At 36.1% G+C, this 26,253-nt stretch overlaps 1 protein-coding gene across 1 annotated transcript in view; it reads right to left on the bottom strand.

Annotated features, from left to right (window-relative positions):
* CNTN5 (contactin 5) overlaps nucleotides 1-26,253 on the bottom strand; it is a 1,238,002-nt gene that overhangs the window by 882,968 nt on the left and 328,781 nt on the right. Inside the window, exon 2 of the mRNA XM_036902818.2 lies at nucleotides 3,939-4,078. The gene's annotated coding sequence lies outside the window, so the exon portion shown is untranslated. The remainder of the gene's footprint in view (nucleotides 1-3,938; nucleotides 4,079-26,253) is intronic.

Below are 26,253 nucleotides of genomic sequence, written 5' to 3'. Positions count from 1 at the left end.
TAGGAAAAATGCTGTGTGTTGTGAATCATTTGTGTGGAATTCACATTATATACTAGGTTTAGTACAGAGAGACTAACAGAATTTCAGACTTCTGCTGGTAGAGATAGAGCCTCTCATATATTTTGTAAGAAAGCCTTGGGGCATTCAGGTACCTAAACATTCAGGCTAAGGGGTTCCATTGCTGGTATGTAAGCAGGATTGAATAGAGATTTTCTTGTATTAGAAAACTACTCCAGAAAAACCATTCTGAAAAAAAAATAAATAAATAAAAAATAAAAAATAAAAAATAAAATAAAATAAAATAAACCATTCTGGTTTTCGTTTTCCATGCTCAGTCTTCCTTGGCATTTAAAGATACAGGAAAGCAGAACACAGCCTAAATACCAATATTTCCTGTTCCTCTTAGTTCTTCCCACAATAGACATATTCAATAAAAGTTATTATTGGTGGGTGTCATGTATGAAGTATTTTGCATACATTCACATTACCTGAAGTATTTTCACATTTACAATGTGCTTGTACCACGCTAGCAAAGTTGTATACATTATAAAATCTAGGCAGTCTGCCATATTATCAAACTGAAATTAATTACTGTTTTCTTTCCCCCTTCTTGTTTTGGCAAACCCAGTTTTCTTTTATATTCTTAGGAACTTCAACTTGAGAAATATTAATTTACCAGCCTATGTTTTCTGAATAAGCTGATAGCTAGGATAATCCCTTAGTAGCCAACTCAAAACATCTCCCACCCCTACAACGGGCAGACAGAGATAAGTGCTATCAAAGAAATTTATACAACTTCAAATTATACAGTGTATCATATCAATTGATAACTTAAGTCATCCTGTTTTGGTTCACACATAATACATTTTTGTATATTATATAATAAAATTACCTGCAAAATATTTCAAAACAATGTCTTTCAAAAGACAGAAAACTACAGATATAACTTAAATAACTAATTTTTACAAATAGGAAAATAAAAATGTTTATAATAAGCATCTCAAAATAAATTAAGATTTTATTGTGGAATAACAATTTTGGAAGTAACTGCTTCATCTTCCTTTCTGACAATCAGAAATTTTAAGTTCTCATTAATTTGGACATATTACCCACAAAAGATTATTGTGAACTCTCCACTTGTTTGAAAATAATTTTTAATATTCAGCCAAAACTCTCTTCATGGAACTTTTGCATGATTCAAAGTTGTCCATTCTGGATGCCATATTTTAAACATTATAACAAGCAGCAGTGCTGTTAACAATTTAGTGACTAATTTCTGTAATAAGGTTGTTTTTTTCCTTCCAAATTTCTATGTAATTTTCAAGACCATTAAGGATCAAAATTAAATTCCCCATTTTTGAAATTGGAAGACCATCCCACCCTATTTTTATCAGCTGTAGCACTTTACAGTTGTATATATTGATACTAAGGAGTAGAGTTTTTTTATTATTATTAGGTGATGAGAATTCTGCCAATACTGAAAAATCTATAACTAAAAACCACTCAGGCTCTTCTCTAATGGAAGGAAGCTTTCCCTTGGAATTTAGCCAACACCTAACTGGATTAGAATTGTGTAAATTATTGAACAAAACATTTCATTCTCAGAGGCTGAACTCAGGACCCCTTTTAATATGTTGTCTCTTATTATGGCAGGAATTTAGTTGATTGTGTCAGGATGAAACTGTCAGTGTCTCCCCTGAATGTTTTTACTAGTTACAGTGACAGATTAGATGCAAGTCCATGAATGAAATGGGGCTTTATTTAAAATGACACTGTGAATCCACTCTTATCAGATTTATCAATTCTAATTCATTTATGTCTTTTTAGAGTGCTTACTCTGTCTCATTTGTTTCAAATGCTTCCAATTCTACCAATATGCTTTTCAATTAGTTGGGCAGAGCAATAACAAGAGTGACATAGTAAGAGAGAACTATGCTCTGCTAAATCTGTTTCCATAGGTCTCTGTATAGTGAAATAAGCTTTACATCATCAACTTGAAACCTGGATTTATTAATAGCATGACAAAACATCTTTTCTCAAAAATTGGAGTTCTGTTGAACTACTTGAATTCAATAAAATTCAGCTAGTAATTAATGGAATGTACCAGTTCACAGGTGGCAAAGGCACTAACTCCATCTGTTTCCATCTGCTAATATTTCTACCATAAATTTAAATTGCTCATCAGTCATCATCTAGAAGTGAGCATTTGGTCTAGAATCCTCATACCTACTGTAGTTATGCTGTGTTTAGTTGTTTTCTTTGGAAATGTAACAAGCACCATAAATAAACAGTTTCTGACATTGCAAAATTCACTTAAGATGTCTATGCATAATTTATTCACAGATATCACTAAAGTAGTAACTTAAAAGAAAGTTTGGTTTGTTAAGATGTTCCAGTAATTTAGAGTTAAGGACAAAATGCCTTCTATATAGGAAATAACACCTTCTATGATGTGTATACATCATTTGTAGACATAGTACAAACTGTAATTTTTATTTTATATATGCAACTTTTTCTGAGATCATTCTTATTGTATAGACAGAACTATGACAGTGAAACTTGGCTGAAAAATCTATCTAATATTAGAATACAGCAATGAACTGATTAGTGGGAAACTCATTCTTTTCCATGGTTTGGGGTTTTACTATCATAGATTTTCTACTCACTTCCTTACCTTGCCTTCCCATTTGTTTTCTAGTCTTTCGAAAAAAGTAAAACTTATGGTAGTTTTTCTCTACAAAATGAACTTAAGGATAGCTGGTGCAGTTAAGACCTTCAAAAAAAAAGGCAAACTGTTAGGAATTAATGTAATGAATGAAAGGCACTTAAAGTGTAAAATTTTCTGTAGTGGTATCCCAGAATTTGGGTGTGACTAGTAGAAAATAAAATTGACACTGGTCAAACTTTTGATTCATGTTCTCTTATTTACACTCTTGTTCTCAAATTCAGTTTCATTACTTCCTTTCTTTAATTTTCAAGCCAAAAAAAACTGGAATTATAGAAAAGACAGGAAAATACTTTCCATTATTTTAAATCAATTAACATGAATCAACCTGACAAATTAGAGCATAGATATATGGCAGTCTTGAAATTGGCTATGATATTGTAAATATTTTATAAATAATTAGAAAGCAAGGATGAATGATTTTATATCCAAAATGATTTGGCCTCCTTATTTATCTAAAAACTCATCATAAGTATTGAAGCAAAGTAGGACATAGCAGATTTGATACAATATAATCTGTTGATGCCTACTTAATCATTAATATTAAGTGTGTGCCTAATCATATATTCTAAAATATTTTAATATATTCATTTTAAAGGACTATTATTAAATTATACAAGGGTCACTTTTTACTCAGAAGAGATGTAATTCATATTTAATGATTTTGGTTGTTGTATAAGAATGCAAGAATGTGGAGCTGCTGAGCAAACAGCATGAAAGTCACTTTCATTTGGGATATTTTCTACTAAGTTAGGAATAACACAAGCCTCTTTCTGTCCATGGCTTCTTGCTTCTACAGTTTAAGCTCTGTCTTCAAACAAAAGCTGTCAAAAGCACAAAATCTATCCACTAGCATATTCTGAGGAATATATCACGAAATAGGAGACTACATTAAAAATATTGCTTCTCGTATTGCTTTCAGCAATTTAATGTTATCTTCCTGTAGTTGCCATTCTCATATCAAACTAAAAATTAAATAAAGACAAAACATTTACTATTTTCACATTAATAACATTTTCAGAATATTTGTGTAGTGTTTTTGTTCAATGACAAATTGTTTTTTAATTTAAAAACATTTACTTATTTTAAGCATATAAAATATTAAGCTTCAACAGATTAAGCTGTTGAGAACCATAAATGATACATACAGGTTTTTTTTTTTTTCCAACATTCCTTTCCATTTAAAGTCAGATTAATAAAAGACAAACTGTACCTGCTTTCTGAAAACAAGGTCCAAGTTACGAACTCCAAAAAGAATTAGTTTCTTTCTGTAAAGATATCCTTTGCAGTAGTCATGCAAAAATGATGCTCAGTTGATCATGAATGTCACTAAATGGCAATCCTTTAAGGTACCTGTTAAGAAACGACATATATGATTATGATTACAAATGATCTTTTATTCAACTTTCCACTGTTTGAACAAAATTGAATTTTCTTATTAGACGTTTTATATCAAAATTCAATTTAGTTATATAGGAACTTACTATGCTGTTTACCCACATCAACATATGCTCATAACACATTTAATAAAATATATTTATTTAGTTGTTGCTTTTTCAGGTTTAATTTTTCCATTATAATTTATATTCAGTAATAAACACTGAATAATATCACACTAACTGAATTTTTATGGATAACAATAGCTTAAGACATTTAACATATCAGATAGACAGAAAATGAATAAGAATGCATTGGACTTAAAGTATACATTGGACCAGATAAACTTAAATATTTATAGAATATTCCATCTATCAGCAGCAGAATACACATTCTTCTCATGGACATATGGAACATCTTCCAGGATAGAAATATGTTAGGCAAAAACTTGTCAATAATTCAAGACCAAAATCATATCAAGTATCTTTTCTGATCACAATGGTATGAAATTAGAAATCAATTACAAAAAGAAAAATGAAAATACACAAATATGTGAAGAATAAGCAACATGTTACTAAAGAACCAACAGGCCAAAGATTTCAAATTATAAATATATTTGGCCAAATGAAACAAAAATATATTAGGCCAAATGAAAATGGAAATACTACATACTAAAATTTATGTGATACAGCAAAAGCAGATCTAAGAGGGAAGTGCATAGCAAAGAACACCTACATTAAGTAAAAAGAAAAATCTCAAGTAACATAATTTTATTCTTTAAAGAGAAAGAGCAAACTAAGTCCAATGTTAATAGAAAGAAGGAAATAATAAAGAGCAGAATGTAAATAAATGAAATAAAGACTAAAAGGACAACAGAAAAGAACAATGAAACTAAGAGCTGGTGTTTTGAAAAGAAAAACAAAATAGATAAACCTTTGGTTAGACTTACCAAGAAAAAAGGAGAGAGGACCCAAACAAATAAAATTAGAAATGAAAGAGGACGACTGATATCACACAAGTACTAAGGGTTATAAGAGAGTATTATGAACAATTAAGACCAAGAAACTGGACAACCTAGAAGGAATGGATAAATTTCTAGAAACATAAAACCAACTGAGACTGAATCATGAAGATGTGAAAAATATGAACAGAATAATTCCTAGTAAAGATATTGAATTAGTAATCAAAACCTTCCAAAACAACAACATAAGGCCAGAACCAAATTGTTTAAATGGTGAATTTTACCACACATTTAAAAAAGAAATAGTATCAGTCTTTCTCAAACTATTCTAAAAACAGAAGAATAGGGTATACTTCCAAACTCATTTTATACAGTCAGCATTATTATGATACCAAAACCAGACAAGAGTATTATAAGAAAAGAAAATTACAGGCCAATATTCCTGATGAACATACATGCAAAAATTGTCAAAAAGTTAGTAAACATAATTCAACAGTATGTTAAAAAGACTGTACACTATAATCAAGTGGGATTTATTCCAAGGACTCAAGGATGGTTCAACATCTACAAATCAATCGATGCAATATACCACAATAAAAAATGAAGGGTAAAAGTCAATGATCATCTCACTAGATGCAGAAAAAGCATTTGACAAAATTCAACATTCTTTCATGATAAAAATTCTCAATATAGTGGGTATTGAAGGAATGTACCTCAACATAATAAAGGCCATATATGACAAGCCGACAGCTAACATCATACTCACTGGTGAGAAGCTGAAAGCTTTTCCTCTAAGCTGAGGGACAAGACAAGGGTGCCCACCTTCTCCACTTTTATTCAACATAGTACTGGAGGTATTAAGCAATTAGGAAAGAAAAAGAAATGAAAGGCATCCAAATGGGAAATGAGGATGTAAAACTGTCACTACTTGCAGATGACATGATTTTATATATAGAAAATCCTGTTAGAACTTATCAGCAAATTCAGTAAATTTACCAGATATAAAATTGATACACAAATTCATTTGTGTTTCTATACATTAGTAATGAATTATCAGAAAGATAAACTAAGAAAACAATTCAATTTTTAATGGCATCAAAAAGAATAAACCATCTAAGAATAAATTTATCCAAGAGGTGAATGATATGTATGCTGAAGACTATAATATACTGATGAATGAAATTTTAAAAGAATCAAGTAAGTGGAAAGACATACACTACTCATGGATTGTAAAAATAAATATTATTAAAAAGTCAATACTACCAAATCTGTCAACACTACAGGTCCAATATAATCCCTATTAAAATTCCAATGGCATTTTTCACACAAATAGAATAAATCTTAAAATGCTTATGTAACCACAAAAACCTTGAATAGCCCAGTCTCAAAACAAAAAATATGAAGGTATAATTTTTCCTGATTTTAAACCATATTACAAAGCTATAATAATCAAAACAGTATAGTATTAGCATAGACACGGACACACAGATCTATGGAACAGAATAAGCTCCCAGAAACATGAATACATATATGGTCAATTTATTTCTGACAAAGCAGCAAAAAATATACAATGTGGAAAGAATAATATTTACAATAGATAGTGTTGGGAAAACTGGGAAGTTGCATGCAAAAGAATGAAATTGGACCCTAACTTAAACCATACACAAATATCAACTCAAAATGTAACAAAAGTTGAATGTAAGGCCTGAAACCTTAAGACTCCTGGAAGAAAACATAGGCAGTAATCCCCTTGACATCAATCTTGGCAATGATTTTTTGGATTTGACACCAAAAGCAAAGACAACCAAAGCAAAAATGAATAAGGGTGACTATAACAAACCAAAAAATCTTCCACACAGAAAAGGAAACCATCAACAAAATGAAAAGGAAACCTATCAAATGGCAGATAATATTTGCAAACCGTATATCAGATCAGGAGTTAATGTCCAAAAATGACAAGGAACTCACACAACATAATAGTGAAAAATACATATACATGTCCAATTAAAAATGGACAAAGGAATGAACTGTTAGGCTGCAGGCATCAGAGGAAGGGGTGAGCCTGATAGACAAGCTCAGGCCTCACCAAAGGAGACAAAGAGACCAACAGGTTCCAGTCTGACAACATTCCAGAGCCTGATCGGATAACCCTCCCAACTAGAGCCCTTCCCCCAAGCTAAAGGATTAGTGGTAACTTTCCAGTACCTGGCTAAAGGCCAATGAGAGACCCCCACGTACCCTAGATGAGCCAATCCTTGTGCCAATGTACACCTTTGCTCTCCCTCCCCCTGCCTTCTTTAAAAAAGTGCTGCCTGCCCTGCTGGGTGTGACTTCCCTGGCCTGTGTTTCAGACCACAGAACATCACCTGGGGGTGGCATTCAAATAAACTACCTGGCCCTTTGTTGCCTCTCTTTGCCTGCTTACTTCGGTCGAAATTTATTGGAATTTATCTTACATGAACAAATTTCTAAGTAGACTTACAAATGGCCAAAGGGTGCATGAAAATGTGCTCAATATTGCTAATCATCAGGGAAATATAAATCAAAACCATAATATGGTATCACCTCCCACCTGTTAGAATTATGAAAAAGATAAGGAATATCAAGTATTGGTAAGGATGTGGAGAAAAAGAGAACCCTTGCGCGTTCTTGGCAGGAATGTAAATTGGTGAAGTCACAATGGAAAACAGTATAACTCTTCTTCAAAATATTAAAAATAGAACTATCATATGATCCAGCAATCCCACTTATGGGTATACACCCAAAGGAAATGAAAACAGAATATTGAAGATATATCTGCACCTCCATGTTCATTGCAGCACTATTTGAAGTAGTCAAGTTATGGAAAGAACCTAAGTTCCTAGCAAAGGATGAACAGGAGAAAAATATTTATGATGGAATAGTGTTCGGGTATGAGAAAAAAGGAAATCTTGCCATTTTCAACAAACTTGAAGGCGTTTTGCCAAGTATAATAAGCCAGACAGAGAAAGACAAATAATGCATGGTATGATTTACTTGTGGAATCTTAAAAAAAAATCACACCCAGAACAGAGTCAAAAAGTGTTCTTCAAGGTCTGAAGGATGTGGCATGTGGCTGGTTGGTAAAAGGATAAACACTTTAAGTTATAAGATAAAAGTCTGAGGATCTAATGTAGAACGTGGTGACTACAGTTGATAATACACTATTTCATAATTGAAATTTGCTAAGAAAAAAGTTTAAGTGTTCTCACCAAGGGGGAGAAAAAAACAAAGGAAGAAAAATATGTGGCATGATGTTGTTGGTAATGTACACTTTAAGTATCTTCCAATTCTGTATGTCAATTATACGTCAGTAAAGCTGAAATAAAAAAACATTTAACACATTAACTTACACTTGTACTTCAACACTGTTTTTATAATAATGCTATGCTATACCTAGCATTTGTAATATTAGTTTTATTATTCCCCTGATTTAAGTGATTTACAATATGTATTTCTTCTTACTATCTTACATGTGACTCATGTTTTTAAATCTGTTTGAAAATTATGTAAGTGCATCCTGTTTGGTGACCTGTAGGTATGTGTGTGGGGCCATCTATATTCTTTTTACTTGTAAAGAAAAAGAATTTACTGTTTCACTGAAATGTTTCACTTATTGAAATTTGTGTTTTCCTATAATTTACTCTTTGATAGATTTCTGAATGTACCAGCATTAAAACTAGGGTATAGCTGTTAGGTGGAATAACAGATAAGAGTGGGTGGAGGGAGAATAGAGCCTGTAAAGCTTACTAAATAGGACTCAGAGAGTTAGCCAGATAAAACCAGAGGACAGAGTTAATGCCCTTTCCAATGTGAGTTCATTCTACATGCTCTGAATCTGGGCTGACCTTGAGACTTGCTGTAGCTAATGCAGGTGAGATAGGGCAGAGACATGAGACAAGCATTATGATTAATTTTCCTAAAAATGCTGATATGTGAATAGCATAGTGGGAACAGGAGGGACTTATCTTGAAGCTAAGATACCATTTTAAAAGCAGGGAGTTGGGAAGTTAGATTCCTAACATATTCTTTGGTAATCAGCCAATGACTTACTTAAGTTAAGGCAAGGCATACAGTCTCAACTGACATGCTCCCAGTGATTGGGAGTAGCCACTATCTTGGAGAGGAACAAAAGTTTATTCTACAGAATTACCTAGAGGACTGGCTATAGACAAAGACGTGTTGTCTTTCACCAGAGACAGACATCATGAGATAACCTGACAAGCCTTTGCCCCCCGACCCTTTACCTTGCTCCCATTCTTGAAACTCCTTAGAAGACAGAACCCAAGCTTTTGGGTGCACCTTTTCTCTGAGGTTTGCTCACACACTCCTTTCTTCGAGTGTGTACCTTTTCACTTTAAATAAACTTCTCACTGCTCAAATTGTTGCATTTTGACTGAGCTTCTCCAGTGGTGTCTGTGTTACTTTGCTAGTTAATCCTATTCTCTAGGCTTAACTCTGTCTCTGTCTTACCTCAGGTTAGTAGGGGGGGCCTCTGACAGCTCTGATTTGGTCTTCCAAGTTCCTGTTGCCTGGGTGACCCAGACAGGACTGCAGCTGTATGATTATGTTCTTTAGTAGCCTGCCTGAGAATCTCCTTTCTTTGCTTTGGGAAGTTCTCAGAATATAATCTCACTCCATCTAGTGCTCTGCAGCTCCCCCAAATATTGGGGTGGTAAGAACTTAGTTCTCTTGCTGTGCAGATCCAAGCGGACACTTAATGCCAAGTAACAATGGCTTTAGAAGTTGGCAAGGGAGGGGCCCTGAGCCTAGAAGGAATTCAATGAACTTCCCTTATCTCTTTGTTCTTCCTTGCTTTCTGCTGCCTGTAAGGCAGCTTCCATTCCTTGCTACTCTTGCTTTAATGAATTCCTTCCTTACCTGATCCTCTGACTTCCCTGACTCTGAACCAAATTCCTCCCCAATATAGCTGTGCATACATATAACATATTTTATTCAGATAACTAAACAGGAATATAAGTTTTGGAACATAACCTGATGACTTCTGAATAACTGAAGGTCATTAACTGAGATTCCATGTGTGGGTAAAACTGTACTATTTTCAGAATCTCTCCCCTGGCTTTAGTGCATAAGCGTATCAATAGGTGTTTCCAAGGGGTGGAAAGGGTAGTTCATCTCCTTATCAATAGGTAAATACAGGATCATGCAAGGTCTTATCTGGACCACAGATGTTGGGTGGAGCTCTCTTCTTCTGCTACAGCCTGGTCAAGAGAGAGACAGGACTATGGCTACCAAGAAATAAACAGATTTCTTAACTTTATTTCTCCCTTTGACTGATTTCAGTTGCAAAGATATTTTGCTCCAGGGTTTTCTCCCCGGAGTTACACCATGTTAAAGTACTACCAAAAGGCAAGGGAAACCTAAAGTGCCTATTTCATGATTAGGTTGAGAAAAAATATTTAAATTATTTGTAACCTTTACCACCAAATAGTACTGATCTTTATGACTGTTATTTATATTAGTTGGAACCACAGGGAATTGACATTTTGTTGCACAGAATGATGGAATATTAGTAATTTCATGTGGGTCAACCAAAGATTTTCTCTAATGCTAGCTTGCATTTCTGACATTAAGTCCAAATTCTATATATCATTGTAGTACACAAAATCACCTTTTTTATTAACGAAGAAAGCTTATATACTTTTCTTCCATGATCATGCTCTAAGTATAAAAGTATGTGAGGAAACAATATATTCTAAGGTCACTTTTAAAAAAATAAAAAACAATCATTGTGTTACGGAAATTACTGGAAAAACCTGGACTGGATCACTGACAGAAGAACCAAGCGGCACTCAGAGGTCTTGGGAGTGTTGAGGGTTTATTGGCTGGCTCAGAAGGGAGTAATCTCCCAAGGTCTGAGCACCGAACAAAGACAAAGGGAGCAATATGTATCTTTCTGCTTCTGTAACATTCCTACTGCACAGCGAATGAGCAAGCAAGGGGGAGTAAGTTTACGGAGTAAGTGCTTGGCAGAGCAGGGAGTGAAGGCGAGGGGGAAGTGAAGGGAGTTTCTGTTGTCTTCGCTGAGAGCAGCAGAAGGGAGCCACCTGGCCTAGACTGCTGTCCTTGTAAGTTTTTCCCTATCAATTGTACTCTTAACAAGTAAAGCTGTTGTCTTGTTTTGGCAAGTAATTATGAGCAGAAAGGATTATACATTTCTTACCTTTTCCCTTTTTATCTCTATTTTACTCTCTCTTCCTCTCCCTCCCTCCATTCCTTCCATTTTTCTTTCTTTCCTTCTCCCTTTTTCTTTTCTTAACATGTGACAATTATAAATTTATCCTTTGGAGCACAATTTTTTTTTAAGGCATGATTTTTTTTCTGGCATTTGTAATCTTTGATAGAAAGATACAGTTATCTAAATAACAACAAAAGTTTACTTATGAGCTTAAGGAGATAGGTTTCTTTCAGTTTGGGCTTCCATGAAGAAGTATTTGGAACACAGAATTCTATGTTCCTGTTATTATCATTAACTCTTAGCAATGGCATGTATGTCATTTTTTGTTTTTTAAAATTCATAGAAATATTGAGAAAATTAAATAAGAAAATGCGCATAAAAGCGAATATGCCTGACATAAATTGATGCAATAAATATCAATATCATCTCACTTTAATTTTGAATCAATTATAGCAAAAGAAGAAATTACAACATTTTCAATTTCCCTCCTCAAGTTTGCTTTTTAGAATGAAAGATTTGAATCTTGTGTTCTTAACAATCTCAGCCTGTCTTTTAGTCAGTATGTTGTGGTGAAGAAATTACTACATCTCAAGTCCAAGTCAGGTTTCCTCAGACTTCAGCCACTACCATACTCTTAGAGCTTGAGCAAGTCATTTAGAATTTCTGCATTAGTGCCTTCAAATTGGGATAATGATGTCAGATCCTCTGTCTACTCAAAGAATCATAATAAAAAATCTCAAGAAATAATACTTTAGAAACTTCTTTTTTACAAATGTGTGAATTCCTATCCAAAGGCTGAGCCCCAAGTGCAGCAGGGCCATGCATTTTATACGTAGGGGGTTGTCAGCACCCAAGAACAGTTGCAGTGGGAGCTATTAGATCACTATAGGTGTATTCAGGATGCTAGTTATATTTTAATCTATCCCTGTAAAGGTTACCTAGATACCATATTATAAACTAATGGGCTTCCATGACTACCATCAACAAGCTGTTCCATACCACTGAGTCCCGGTGGTGGGGATACATCTTTACATTGTTTCAATCTCAAGCCCCCAAGCACCTTGTATTCCTCTACATTCCTGAAGCTTCAATAGAAACTTTGTGTCCTTGGCTTCCCTGGCTTCCTACCACAACGTCAAGTTAAATCTTATGAAAGTTAATGACCTGTGCCAACTTCTCACCACTTCTTTTAATAGTAGAACAAATTTCACCCAGAAATCCTAGATGACTTACTCAAAAAGGAGGTGAGTTATCTCAATATCTGTAACCCTTCTTCACTCACCTTTGGTTAACACAGATTTATCCTATGTAGTTTTGCTGTTATATATTTTTATTGATCTAACATGGATTTTACTTTAGAGAAGGACAAATATTAAGTCCTTAAACCAGCTTTAAATCATAAAAAAACATTCAATTGCCTGATATTTTCCTTTTTTATTTACATACCTGATATTTTCCTTTTTTTCTTTTACATTCATAAATTCCTCACTTAAAATTACCTCCAATGCATATATCTTCTTTACAGTGTATCCCTTTTCTCCCTTTTATCAGGTAGGGGGAAGAAAAACAGTTTTGCCTTTTGCAGGATGACTGCCTTAAATAGTATCTGCTTTGATTTTTCATTTCCAATGTGTCAGTGACTAGGAAAACAAGTAATTGAATTTAATATAAAAAAAACCTTATAGCTAAGACTTAAATTGATATTTAATCTTTACTGATGCCATATTAACTCCAAGACAGTATGGAGCACTGTTCTGTGCTTCAAATGTTTTACCACCCTTGTTCACTTGAAGAACTTTTATTCATATTAAAATTCCTAACAAGACATGAGTTACTCTTACATGTTCTGACAACTCTAGAAAGAATTAATTATTTTATGTTCTTACTACTCTGCAACTTACTACAACTTATCTTATTAGAAATATTGCCATGTACTAAGGGATATTTCTGTTCCTTTCCCCCATTCTGCTGTCCTTCATGCATTCTGGAAGTCATCTAACCCAAGGCAAGCATTCCCCTAAAGCAATTTTAAATCTACTTCAAAATACACACACTGAGACCTAATTTAACCAGGTGGCAACTTAGTTACAGCTTTTTACATAATGTGTACTCAACCCAAAAAACAAGAGACATTATACTGAAGAAATACATGTTAAGTATACGAATTTTCAGGAACAGCAATCAAAAGATATAAATCTGACAGCTCTGGAATGCGAACAGACAACAGCAGAACATCCCTATTTTTACCATCCTACTTTTTCAGGCACTTTTAGCTCTTCGGAGGTGATCTCCTTTAGACATGACAAATTCAGTCAGCACTCATCTGTCACCTGAGTGACACACTCACACAGTAGTATTTCTACTGAGACTGTCAAAAAGGGTGTCAAGCAAAACGCTAAGTTTTAAGGTCTGATGCATCCTGTTTCATTGAAATGAGTCACAACAAAACTGCCAATAATGTCATTCATTTATAATTTATACTACAATTGAAAGAGAAGAAAAATATATGTTTAACATATGCTTGTTCTAATTGAATAAAAATCCAATTTGTTTCTAAATGTGAATTTATATATTAAATTACTGATTTTCTTTCTTCAAATATTGTAGCCACTGAAAGCAAAGAATACAAATTTCAAGTATTTTCAGAGATGGTTAGATCCTATTAATTCACTTGTGAAATGTCAAAGAAAGGCTCAGAGTGATTCCAGGAATTTCCTGGAGTCAGCTCACTTGCAATAACCAATTGCTAAATATTCAGAAAGTTCTCAAGCTACCATTAGTATTTGAATTCAGCCAAAGTAGGAGTATTTACCAGAATCAGTGAACACTATAAATTAGGGATTTTTACATTTACCGAGCTGTTTGGTTTACCAGAACACCAAGATTAATCACCAATTTAAAGTGTGAAAGCCAGTGCACTTCTTAATAACATATAAAGATTATCATCTCTTGGAGGCAAGAAGTTAAGGCTCAGGCCTATCAGTTAATTATAAATGTAGGTGATCACTGAAACCTAACAAGTCTGTCACCTCGAGATTAGGGCTTTGATTGGAAAAGAGTAGGATGCTGGACTTCTAATAGAGACATCTGGCTAAAACACTCAAAAATATTGAATTTTGTATGCCCTGTGGGCATCCTGGTGTGGTCCACTGCTCCTCGGTAGAAATGTAGCTAGTGCCTCCAACAGCAGGCATGATCAGAAGCAGAGTGGTAAGTAAATTAGATTGGCAGTTCCCCTCATCATGTGTCACCTTGTGCACCGCCTTCCCTATGAAGTGTGTCTGTCCATTCTGTGCAATACTACTTAAGGTCATGTCAGTGAAGGTGGTCCTCACTTCCACAACATCCACCACTGTATCAGTAGTGCCTCTCCCTCAGCTTTTCCTGATTATGCCTTCACAGGGGCTTCTGTGGCCAGCTGACCAAAACAGGAAAAGGCCGAGCTTGGGTAAGGAATAGGTCTGTTCCATATTTGTGCTTCCTGAAAATAAGCACTATATTATGACAGTCTGATTCTAAAGAATCTTCAGAGGAAGATATTCTTTCAAAAAACAGTGAACCTGGTCATCCAATTTTTGTTAAAAGAGGAATAGTCCGAAGTAAGAATATATGAAAGGGCAGTGCGCAGTGGCAAATGGCTTGGCACATTGCTTAAGGAGTTGGAAGGAAAAGGATTAGAAGACTTATATCATGAACTGAATTACATCCTTCCAAAAACTTTATGTTGAAGTTCTAACCCCCAGTACCCTACAAAGTAACTGTTTTTGAATATAAGGTCTTTAAGAGGTGATTAAATTAAAATGAGTTTTTTTTTTTAAGGCAGATCCTAATCCAATATGACAGGTATCCTTATAAAAAGAGGAAATGTGGACATACAGGGAGACACCAGAAATATGCACAGTGACAAGCATATACAGAGAGGAAGCAGTCATCTCTAAGCCAAGGAGAGAGGCCTCAGAAGAAGACAAAAGTTGGAAACACCTTGATCTTGGTCTTCTAGCCTCCAGACTATAAAAATATTCTTAAAATTATCTGTGTTTAAGCTACCCAGTCTGTGGTATTTTGTTATGGCAGCTCTAGCAAACTATTATAACTGGGGACAAGGAGATCTGGAGAATAGACATATAGGTTTATATATGCAGTTGGACATTCTTCTGTCCACTAAAGAAGAGACACTAAACAAACCAGAATGTACAGAATGGGATGTCCAATTAAGTAAAACTAGTCCCTGTTATCAGCCATTCTAATACAAGCATGGGGACTTATGAACAGAGAGGCCACCTTGGCAGGGGCAGGGGTTAGGCATGGGCCCACAAAACATGGGAGCCCACTCAGTAAAGCTGCTCTCACTACTGCCACTGCAGAATGTCCAGTCTGCCAGCAATAGAGATGTAAACTGAGCCCATCCACTGCCCTCTGCCAATATGGTGCTATCTCATGAGGACTTCAGCCAGCTACTTGGTGGCAAGGTAAATGCATTAGAGTTCTTCCAACATAGAAAGGTAAGGGATTCTTCCTGAATAGAATAAACACATATTTTAGGTATAGTTTCTCTTCCTTGCCCATAGTTCTTCAGCTACCAACAGTCTTGAAGAAATCACCATGTGTTTCATCCATTGACACAGACATTGCATAATATTGCATGAGACCAATGGCCACACTTAACAAAAGGTAATATATATATATATAAAGGAATTGGTCTAACATGAAACATGATTATGGAGACTGGTAAGTCCCAACACTTAGAGTCTGCAGGCTGGGGACCCCGGAGTGCCAGGGGCATGGTTCCAGTATGAAGGGTATCAGGCTTGAGACCAAGAGAGAGCCGGTGTTCCAGCCCAGGTCTGGGCACTCTGTAGCCCAGTCAAGTGGACATGGGCAACATTTGGCTGTTTCACTCTTAGACAATACTCCTCTGAAGATATCTAATCCTTACAGTGTTCATTTTCACACCTCACATTCATTCCTTTTCCCAGTGATATCTAACCTCATTCTCATTCCATGATTCCTTCTTGAACCTTATCAGGATCATATTCTTCTATCAGACTTTTAAGTGTGGAATTCATCAAAGTTTGATCCTGGCCTTCTTCAATTCCTACTCTATAATCTCTTCCTAAGCAATCAATGCCTTCAATATACCACCTATACAAAAACAACTACCATATTTATAACTCAGTTTTTTCTTTGTGTTTCTCAAAGTCATGACAAAATCAACATGTCTAACATTGAAACCAAGAACTATATCTGCTTCCAACAACTCCCAAGAACAGTAACAATAACCATATCATCTTTGGATGTTCTCAATCTCAGTGAAGTGTTCCCATCATCTTCCCAGCTACAAAAGCCATAGAGCTTCAAGACTTCTCTGATATCTCATTCTTCTTCACCCATGAATTCAATTATTTGCCAAATCATGTTTATTTGATTCCCTATGAATGTTTCAGATCTTTGTCTTCTCCATTTCTATTACCCATCTTGATTAAATAAGCGTATTTTCTACATTTGCCATTGAATTGGTCTCTCTGCATTCCACTGTTGGACCACTTTGAAATGTTCTTCATGCTGTAGCCAGAATGATAGTTCAAATTGCAAATCAGATAAATGGCTTTATATGAATGGTATTTCCTTATTCACAGATTTCTGTATATTAAATATATGCATGCATCTAATAGACCTCAATAACATAGTAACACACATATATATATACACACACACCATACACCATACACATTTATAACACACACACACCATATATATATAATTATTATTGCCTCATTATGTGCTATTCTGCTGCTCCTGGTTATTAGAAATTCAAATGTGAATAAGATAACGACCTATTCTGAAGCAGATCCAGTGAGGGAGCAAGACTGGTGAACATCCGCTTCCGAAGTGTGTGATAAGTGCTATAATAGAGGCCTGCCCACTGTGAAGCAGTGGGATCACAGGCAGAGCACCCAGCCCATCACCGAGCATTCAGTGAATGCTTTCAGGAGTTGATTTCTAAGCTGATGAAAACAACTGAATTAGGCACGGACAGCCACAGTTGTGGCCAGGGAGATGATTCGAGTCATGTGGTTAGGGATCTTGTTTGCCACACATTAAAAAACTTAAATTTGTTTTCCAGGTTGATATGAGCATTAAAAATAAATGCCAATGAATCAAGTGAATAAAAACCAATGATAACATTAGTTTGCATACTTATTCATGTTAAGTAACACTGTTTACAAAACAGTTCCAAATTTATTAGGCCATTTCAGATTCAAACTGGTTTTATGGATGTCAGAACAGATTTTTTTCAGAGAAAACCATGGCACACAGGAAGTTACACAGTGAGTGACTGTCTGAATCAATGACAGAACAATCCAATCCACTTTTTCTATAAACAGGATATAAAATTCTGTTTCTAAATGGACTTCATTGATATAATAATACTGTGTATGAGACTGCTCAAATATTCAATTAATGCCAAATATTCTTAGTTATCTTTTCAAGGACATTTAAAACCTTAACTTCTAAGTGTTGATTATATTGAAGTGAACCATTTATGATATGCAGTCCATGTTTAATGATACCAGGTGGATCATCCTAATTCCAGATTAACTACATCCCACTGACATGATTTCCTCCCTACCCTGAAGCCACCTGTCTGGTACCAAAGCTGCTCAGCTGTGGAAACTGACAGCTGGTTCTTCAAGGGGGAGTGGTGGGAGCAGGAGTCAGGTGAAAATGACTCATTAGCAATGAAATGGAAAAATGTGCAGACTTCCCTGCAGACATTCTGGATGATGCATAGTTTTTTCCCAAGGTTTCTCCCTCTCTCTGTTTGCTCAATTGAGAGTTCATTGCAAAAAAACACTTATAATTCTCAAAAGTTTTTGAAATTACTATAATGCAATTCCATAATATTTATTTATTTATATTTCTTCAACTCCAACTGAGGTCTCCATTTTGACATGCATAAGCTCCAAAAGAAAAACACTCTGATGTTTTGGTTTTTCTTAGCATGTCCAAGGATATTGCATTAGAAATAATGCTGGAATTGGGAGTTGCCATACTGAATTCCAGTCACACATTAGCTACACATAAATCACATAGTTCTTAACTCCTCTGGACATTAGATTGCATATGGGAAAAATAGAATTTAATGGGCACAGTGGTTGAATTCTGTTTAATCATAGATTTCTCTCTCCCTTTCTTGTATCTTTAGCTTCTAATCTCAAATTTCTCTCTCACATTTTTGGATTTTTATACTTTTTTAAAGATCTTTTCACTGTTTATATGGAATATTTGAAAGATCAATAAAAATAAAGTTTTATACCCACCATCTTACCAATGGGTTTCAGCCCCAGAGAAGTTCACTATGGATTCAGTGAGACAGAAAAAATGACAGTGAAATGTTCTTGGGATGAAAGGGTTTATATACAACATTATTCCCACGGTAGCAGGTCAATCACTAGAATCCCATCCATTCAGAGCAAGTCTGCATGTAACAAGCCGGGCTCTGCCTCTCAGTCTCTGTCCTCAGCACTGCTACCACTACAGCCTCTGCTCTCCTGCAGCCATGCAGCAGCCCACAGCATTGGGTGGAGCTCTTTATATAGAGTCAACAACAATGTATTGTCCACATATGTGTAGTGAGTAAGTTGACAAGAAGGACCAGGTGAGAATCCTGGCCACAGGAACCTTTACTTTATCCACACTCAGACTTAAATAAGGAATTTTCAGAGAAGTACAACACAGTTTGGTTATGTCTTGCCAATGGGTTTCAGCCCCAGGCAAGTTCACTACGGATTCAATGTGACCAAAAGAAATGATAGTAGAATGTTCTTTGGGTGAAAGTGTTTATACCCAACTTTATTTCCACAGTGGCAGGTCAATCACTAAAATCCCATCCACTCAGAACAAATCTGCACTAGCAAGCTGGTCTTTGCCTCTGGGCCTCTCTGCACAGCCATCCTCTGAGCCTCTGTCCTCGGTGCTGCCACCACTCCAGCCTCTGCTTTGCTCTCCCGCAGCCTTGCAGCCATGCCACCATGCACTGGGCAGAGCTCTTTATATAGAGTCAATGTATTGCCCACACGTGTGACATGAGCTAGCCAATTAGGGTCAGGTGAGAATCCTGGCCACAGGAACTTTCATTTTATCCACAGGTTACCATGAAATTAAAAATACAGAGTTTTTATAAAAGTTTACATATGCTAAATGTTCACATATTTCTTACATGTTATGAAATATTAGTATTGAAACATTTATAGATAATTTTCTTATAGTAAGTTAATTGTTGGAGAATGTCTCCTTTTATGTTTAGCTAAAGAATTATTCCCATTGCCGGGACCAAAATGGTAGCAATAATAAAATAAGAAAGGAGCTTAATATATAGAAAAACAGCTATTAGTGCTTTTTAGGACCTTGGCTCTTACGAGTATGTCTAAATGTTAGTGACACACTGATGTGCCATAAATAACCCTGAAAACACCAAGGCAGACTGGCAGAGTTCCGGAAACAAACTTTTCTAAAGCTACAGCTCACCTTTTATCATTTGACTGTTTTTCCCTCATATATGCATTTGTTTTCTGACCTTTCTCATTTCCTGACAGCCTGAAGCTCTGCCATTAGTAGCAACCACTAGAAGTCATACTGTTACATCTGTCACTATTAGTTAAGGATACCATCCAATATCAAGATAACTAGACTTTTTCTCCTTTAGTCTTTTTTGGCTTTCTCAGTGAGGAGTCAAAGGGCTGCCTGTAGCAAATAACCAAGCACAGAATTGGATGCTGAAATACTACATTTCACAAAATCATGAACTCCCAGACCATCCTTGCTACTGCCATTTGTCACACATTTACCACACATGTCTTCTATCTTAAAAATATTATCTCCCTCAAGACCAATGCCATGGAACAAAACTGCTTTTCAGACTCCACATCAAAACGCTTCACAAAGGAGATAGCAAGCTAAAGTCAGTTTTTATAGACTTTATTCTCTTAGAGTACTGAGAATCTGTGAGAGCCACTAAAGCTGAAAAAGGTCTTTCTTGCCTTTCTACCACTGGCTCTGCAGCTGTTAGCACTTCTGGTGTGAAGGTACAAATGTCATGAAGTTGCTGTCAGTAAAATAACACACATGAAAAACAGCCTGGCAGTGTGGCTGGCTGCCAGAGCCCTTAATCATCTTGTTATATGCAGCTTGGGGCTGGACTTCTGTTAGCACTGTTCCCTCCAATTGCTCTTAATTGAAGCACAGGGATTTGCTTCACATCAATGGAATGAAAGGGTATTTTTGGACTCTGTTTAAAGGTGTAATTTCAAAATTGAAGACTAACTGAGGTGCTTACAATATTATGGTTTAGCTTTCTGTAATTCATAAACATATATGTCATGGGAAAAAAATGACCTGAATTAAAACTTGTTGCCAATTCCCCACCAGAGTCTTCCTTGGAGAAAAGAGTACATTTGAAAACTTCAAAATAGGTGAGCAATGTACAACATTTAAATGTTTATTTTATAACTTTATGAGTTATAACTAGAGCAAACTATCCAAATATAAGTAGAAATGAATGACTGATCAATGAAATGACTTATTAAGAAAATCTAGAATTTACTATAAAAAATATAAAGAATTTTATTATATTGTGTCTTTCCTAAAACTTTCTGCTTTGATTTTAGTACAAGTGCATAACAACTAAGGGTCAAAAGGAAGATGCCTTTCTCCAAGGATCAGACTCCAGGGATTTGAATATTGACAAACTGCTTGGCATCATCAATTACTTTATGATTTGCAGTTATCAGCTTTAGTCTTGGATATAGTAGTTTACCAATCTCTTTGTCAGTGTCTAGAAGTGGATGCCCTTGGCTTTGAAGTAAAACTCATGGACACTTTTCCAGGGACATTTGCCACCAGGGCAAATAATCAGAAAACAGAAACGGCTTCTCTAGAAAAAAAAAAAAAAAGGCATATTTTGTTTTATTATGCTTTCATTATCCTATTAAAAATAAATATCACAGGCATTACTTTCCCAAGTCCACATTTCATATTTATATACACACACATACACATGCCCACCAGATACACAAATACATTGATTTCTCTATCATTTGTATCATTCTTATTAAAACTGCTTTGCTAAGGTTACATTTAGTAGCCTTCTGATTAAAAGAAATAATTATGAAAAACATGAGTGGCTTGCAGTATATGTTCTATGAGGGCAGTCCCCATCACTCTCTGTCAACATCAGTGGCCTGTATCTAGAATTTATCTTCCAAAACTCTAAATACTTAATCAATATACCCATATGGGCATCTTACAGGACCCTCAACCTTAATATTTTCATGCCACCCCATAACTTTTACTTTCTCAATATTACTTATTTTTCCTATGACTTTTTTATCATGCAGTTCCATGGCAAAAACAAAAGATAAAACAGCATTTTCCTTGACACTTACTTTTTATCCTATGGGGAAAATTGAAGTTCCTATGACCAGGATCCTCACCTGAACCTAAACTACTTGATGATGTAACTGGCCTGCTGCTAGGCTACTGCTTCCACACCCATAGGCAATACTGCTTCCACACCCATAGGCAATAAGCTATTATTGACTGAGTCACTATATAAAGAGCTCTGCCCAGTGCTCTGGGTGGAGGCAGAGACAGAGGAGCATTACAGACCTGCAGACTGTTGGATGCAGATGTAACTGTAGTGCTCAACCTATCCAGGGAGAACAAAGCTGGGTAATAAATCCTTTAATCCCAAGAACATTCTATTGTCATTCCTCAGTCTCACTGAATCCAGGTGAACTTTCCTGGAGCTGAAACCATTGGCAAGACACATTCCAACTCCTCCCATGGAGTAGTTTACTATATTCTGCAATTACTACTCAGAAATAGGTGCCAAATCTGGACTCACTACATCTTTAATTCTGAAGTTCACCCTGGAGCTTTTCTCACTTGGGCAATAGCAGTGACCTCCCTAACAGGTTTTACTGTCCCTCTTTCTCTAACTGCTTCAATTGTCCTGTCCTTTAACAATAACCTGCTTGCTTCCTTACCAACAAACCCTACAGTATTGTACTGTGGATAAAGTGAAGGTTCCTATGGTAAGGATTCTCACCTGGCCCTTGGTTGGCTAGCTCACTACACATGGGTGACAATATTGTTATTGACTCTATATAAAGAACTCTGCCCAGTGCTGTGGGTGACATGATGGCACGGCTGCTGCACAGCTACAAGAGAGCAGAGACTGGAGCGGTGGCAGCCCTGAGGACAGCAGAGAGGCCCAGAGGCAGAGGCTGGCTTGCTGTATGAAGACTCTGAGTGGACAGGATTCTAGTGATTGACCTGCCACCATAGGAATAAAGTTGGGTATAAATCTTTTACCCCAAGAACGTTCCATTGTCATTTCTTTGATCTCACTGAATCCATAGTGAACTTGCTCCAGGGGTGAAAACCATTGAAAAGACAACAGATAGTCGGCAGGATTCATTGCTGACCAAGGAAAAGAACAGGCTGATCTCATGAATGGAGTGTTTCAGTGGGCTGTGTCTATGGACGGGGAGACATTCGAGTGTCCCCTAGTGGACATGTGGTCTGACGTGGCTGGTCTCCTAGAGGATTGGGCCCCACCCCAAGACTGGGAAGGGGTGGAGGCAACACCTGAGGCAGTTTCCAGTCATCAAAATAAGGGATTTCTTGGAGAAAAAGAGTGCCCGTGAAGCCATGGGAATGGTGGGGCGTTTTCTTCTCACAATACTGAGAAAGACCATGAGGGAGAAAGATGCCCTCCTTCAGGAAGCAAGAGAACTTGAGCTGTGAGGTGCCATTGAGGAGGTAAAAAATGTGTTGATAACTGAAATGGCGTCTCTATGAGGTGCTGTGAAAATGGTAAAGGATGTTGTGGTAGCCCAAGGGGAAGCAGCTTGAAAAGGAACAGAAGCCCAAGAAGGAGTGCCACGAGAAGAAGCAACCCAAGAGTGCAGGCTGCCAGGTGCCATGCATGGGGCAGATGAAGGATGTGGTGGAGCCTTCAGCCCCAGAAATGGAGTCATGGAGGTTTGACGAACAGGTGGGGGTGGAGGCTCTACCAGTGCTGGAGGCATCAGCTCCTCGACTGAAATCCCATCCAGTTGAAAGCTGATGGAAAGCATGAAATAAAATAAAGACTTGGCAACTGCAGGTTCCCCCAGGAGAGGTGCAGCCCCATCCCAAGGTCATGAAGCATTATCTGCTCCACTTCTATCCTCAAGTTCAAGCAACGAAAGCACAAAGGGAAATATGGTCTGCTTCTTGAAGGAAGGATTTAAAGTGCCCATGAAAGTCATGAGGTCCCAGATGTGGGTTGATTTGAGAAAGGCAGGAGCAGACAGAGAGAAATTGGATGCAAAGTCAAATAGAATCTTACTGGAGCTGTGGCAACAACTGAGATCAGAGCAGTGGTTCCAGGCACTGAGGATGTAGCAGAAACCAGAGGCAAAGCAACAAGATCAGCCTGTGTGTCTGCAAGACTTTCTGCTGGAGAGGCTGGAGAAGGTGGGTATTGTAAGGGCCACCATGGTTATATCGTATGTTATGGAATTTGGTTACAATGTTCCAGCTTCATCATACAGGGGCCATTGCAGAAGATTGAGGGCACATAGATTGAGAGGTGAGAATCCTGGAGGGGTGGAGTGTGGATAAGTTGAAGGTTCCTATGGCCAGGATCTGGGTGACACAGTGGCATGGCCACACAGCTGCATGGCTGCAAGGCTGCAGGACAGCAGAGCAGAGGCTGGAGTGGTGGCAGCACTGAGGACAGAGGCCCAGAGGATGGCTGTGTGGTAGAGAGTCCCAGAGGAGGAGACCGGCTTGCTGCATGCAGACTCCGTCTGAGTGGATGAGATTTTACTGACTGACCTGCCACAGTGGAAATAAAGCTGGGTATAACCCTTTCACCCCAAGAACGTTCCACTGTCATTTCTTTGGTCACATTGAATCCATAGTGAACTTACCCGGGGCTGCAATCCACTGGCAAGACAGTGGATCTTGAAATTTTATTATTCATGGTCAAATGATTTTCACATATCACCTATTTGTGACCCCTTTATGGCTAATTTGGGTTCACATCTATTTTCTGACTCATGTCCCCTGATACCCAAGAGCAGGATAGTTCTCACCATTACTTGTTTGGAGCACAGAGAATTCTTATCCTAGAATATCTTCGTATGGATAAATTTATTACTGAGTTATCACAAATGCTAAAGTGATAGAAAATTATGTCACAGTTTTGCAAACTCAGTATTTACTAATGTAAGTTTTTACCATATGTAAATTATTAGATTAAACCTTTGCTCTTCAGTTGTCTTGATTATTAAAGACACATTTGAAATGAGCTTTTTTAGATGGCCTTTATAATCAAGAAATACAAAATCAGTGACCATTAATTTTATGTGAATCAATCCTTGTAAAACAGAAAACTTTTTCTTTGAAAATGTATGCTTTGAGATAAAGTAATATGCTTTATATGATACAGAGGTCTATATTCTGCAATAAATTAAATTCATCTAAACAGGAAGGATTCTCACAAAATCCTAAATAAATCACTTTGTCCTCTCATTCAATAAGTGAAATTTTCCTGCTGTTTCAATGTTAACACCTTTTTAGCACATTTTTAGCTATCTGTACAAGTCTTGAATCTAGAATAAATTAGTGGATGGGCATATTATTCTTAAAAGTTAAAGATTCAAGTAAAAAATTGATCAATAAGACCACTGTTATAACAAAAGAAATGAAGATCTGTGTCAAACCACAAATAATGCAAGCTAAAAATGCATCACAATGGTTTACATATTTCAAGTTAATTTATTTTTAATCCTGAATTATGACTTCCATTCATGACTTTTTTTGCTAGTGTATTCCTATATGCTGATTATTAAACTTCATTTGGTTTATATTTTATTTCTATTCATTTAGTTTAGTATTCTAGAGATTAATAACAGCAGTAAAAAATGAACGACAAAAATTTTGAAACATTGGATAATGTAATGATACCTAACAGAATGATTAGTCTGTCTATAGAAAATAGGGAGTAGCGTAATTCCAAATAATTGCAGATACTCCATTTTTAAAAATATCTTCCTTCCACATTCTTTCTACTAAAAGTACTTTTTGTCCTGCCTATGAATAGAATGATGCTATTCATTAAAATCTTGTCTCCTTCTGTTTGTAATAGAAGACCTGCAATCTAATATCCATTTTTCTGATTTTTTTTTTTTGCCATTTAATTGTTGAAGGACTGGGAACAAAAACTCTGTTCCTCTGAATTGCTTTATTTTCCTATGTATCGTGCAGGATTTCTTTAAGAATATAATAATGCTATCTAATATTCAGTGAATACGTACTAAATGCTGCAGAGTATTCTCAGCATTTCCCACACACTATTTGAACTCTCTCACAACAATCATATGCAGAAAGGATTTGTCAAAACTATACAATTCAATGTAGGCAAACTGGGTAGAGCCCATTTTCTTAACTTCCCAGTTATATTATATGCCTTCCACTGAAAGAGAAGGAAGGATATTCCAGTAGAAACTTTTATGTGATCACATGGAGGAAAAAAATATTTCCTGAAGCTTATGCATTGTGTGGAACACTATTTAATGTTCACAAAATCTCATAAAGAAGACATCATCATTATCTTTAACATATAAAAATCTAAGGCTCATAGAGGCTCTATAATTGACCTCAAGTCAAAAAGCAAATGTGTGGCAGGATCATTTTTTAAACAACATATGTTGTCTTTAATCTAGGCACATCATATCTTTTTTAATCTCAAATATTGCCATTTCATTGCAATTTTTGAGGAAGGAAATAATACATATGTCACTGTTATGTATTATTTAATTTGTCTTTTGTTTTTGTTGCTTTGATGTAAAATATGTACTCAAATTTTCTCTACTACAAATTTTCTCTACTGCATTTCTGATACTTCATTTCATATGC

The sequence above is a fragment of the Manis pentadactyla genome, chromosome 13 (assembly GCF_030020395.1).
Source record: "Manis pentadactyla isolate mManPen7 chromosome 13, mManPen7.hap1, whole genome shotgun sequence".
NCBI classification, from domain to species: domain Eukaryota; kingdom Metazoa; phylum Chordata; class Mammalia; order Pholidota; family Manidae; genus Manis; species Manis pentadactyla.
The sequence above is the reverse complement of the archived record's forward strand: the minus strand, read 5'-3'. Positions and strand labels throughout refer to the sequence as shown.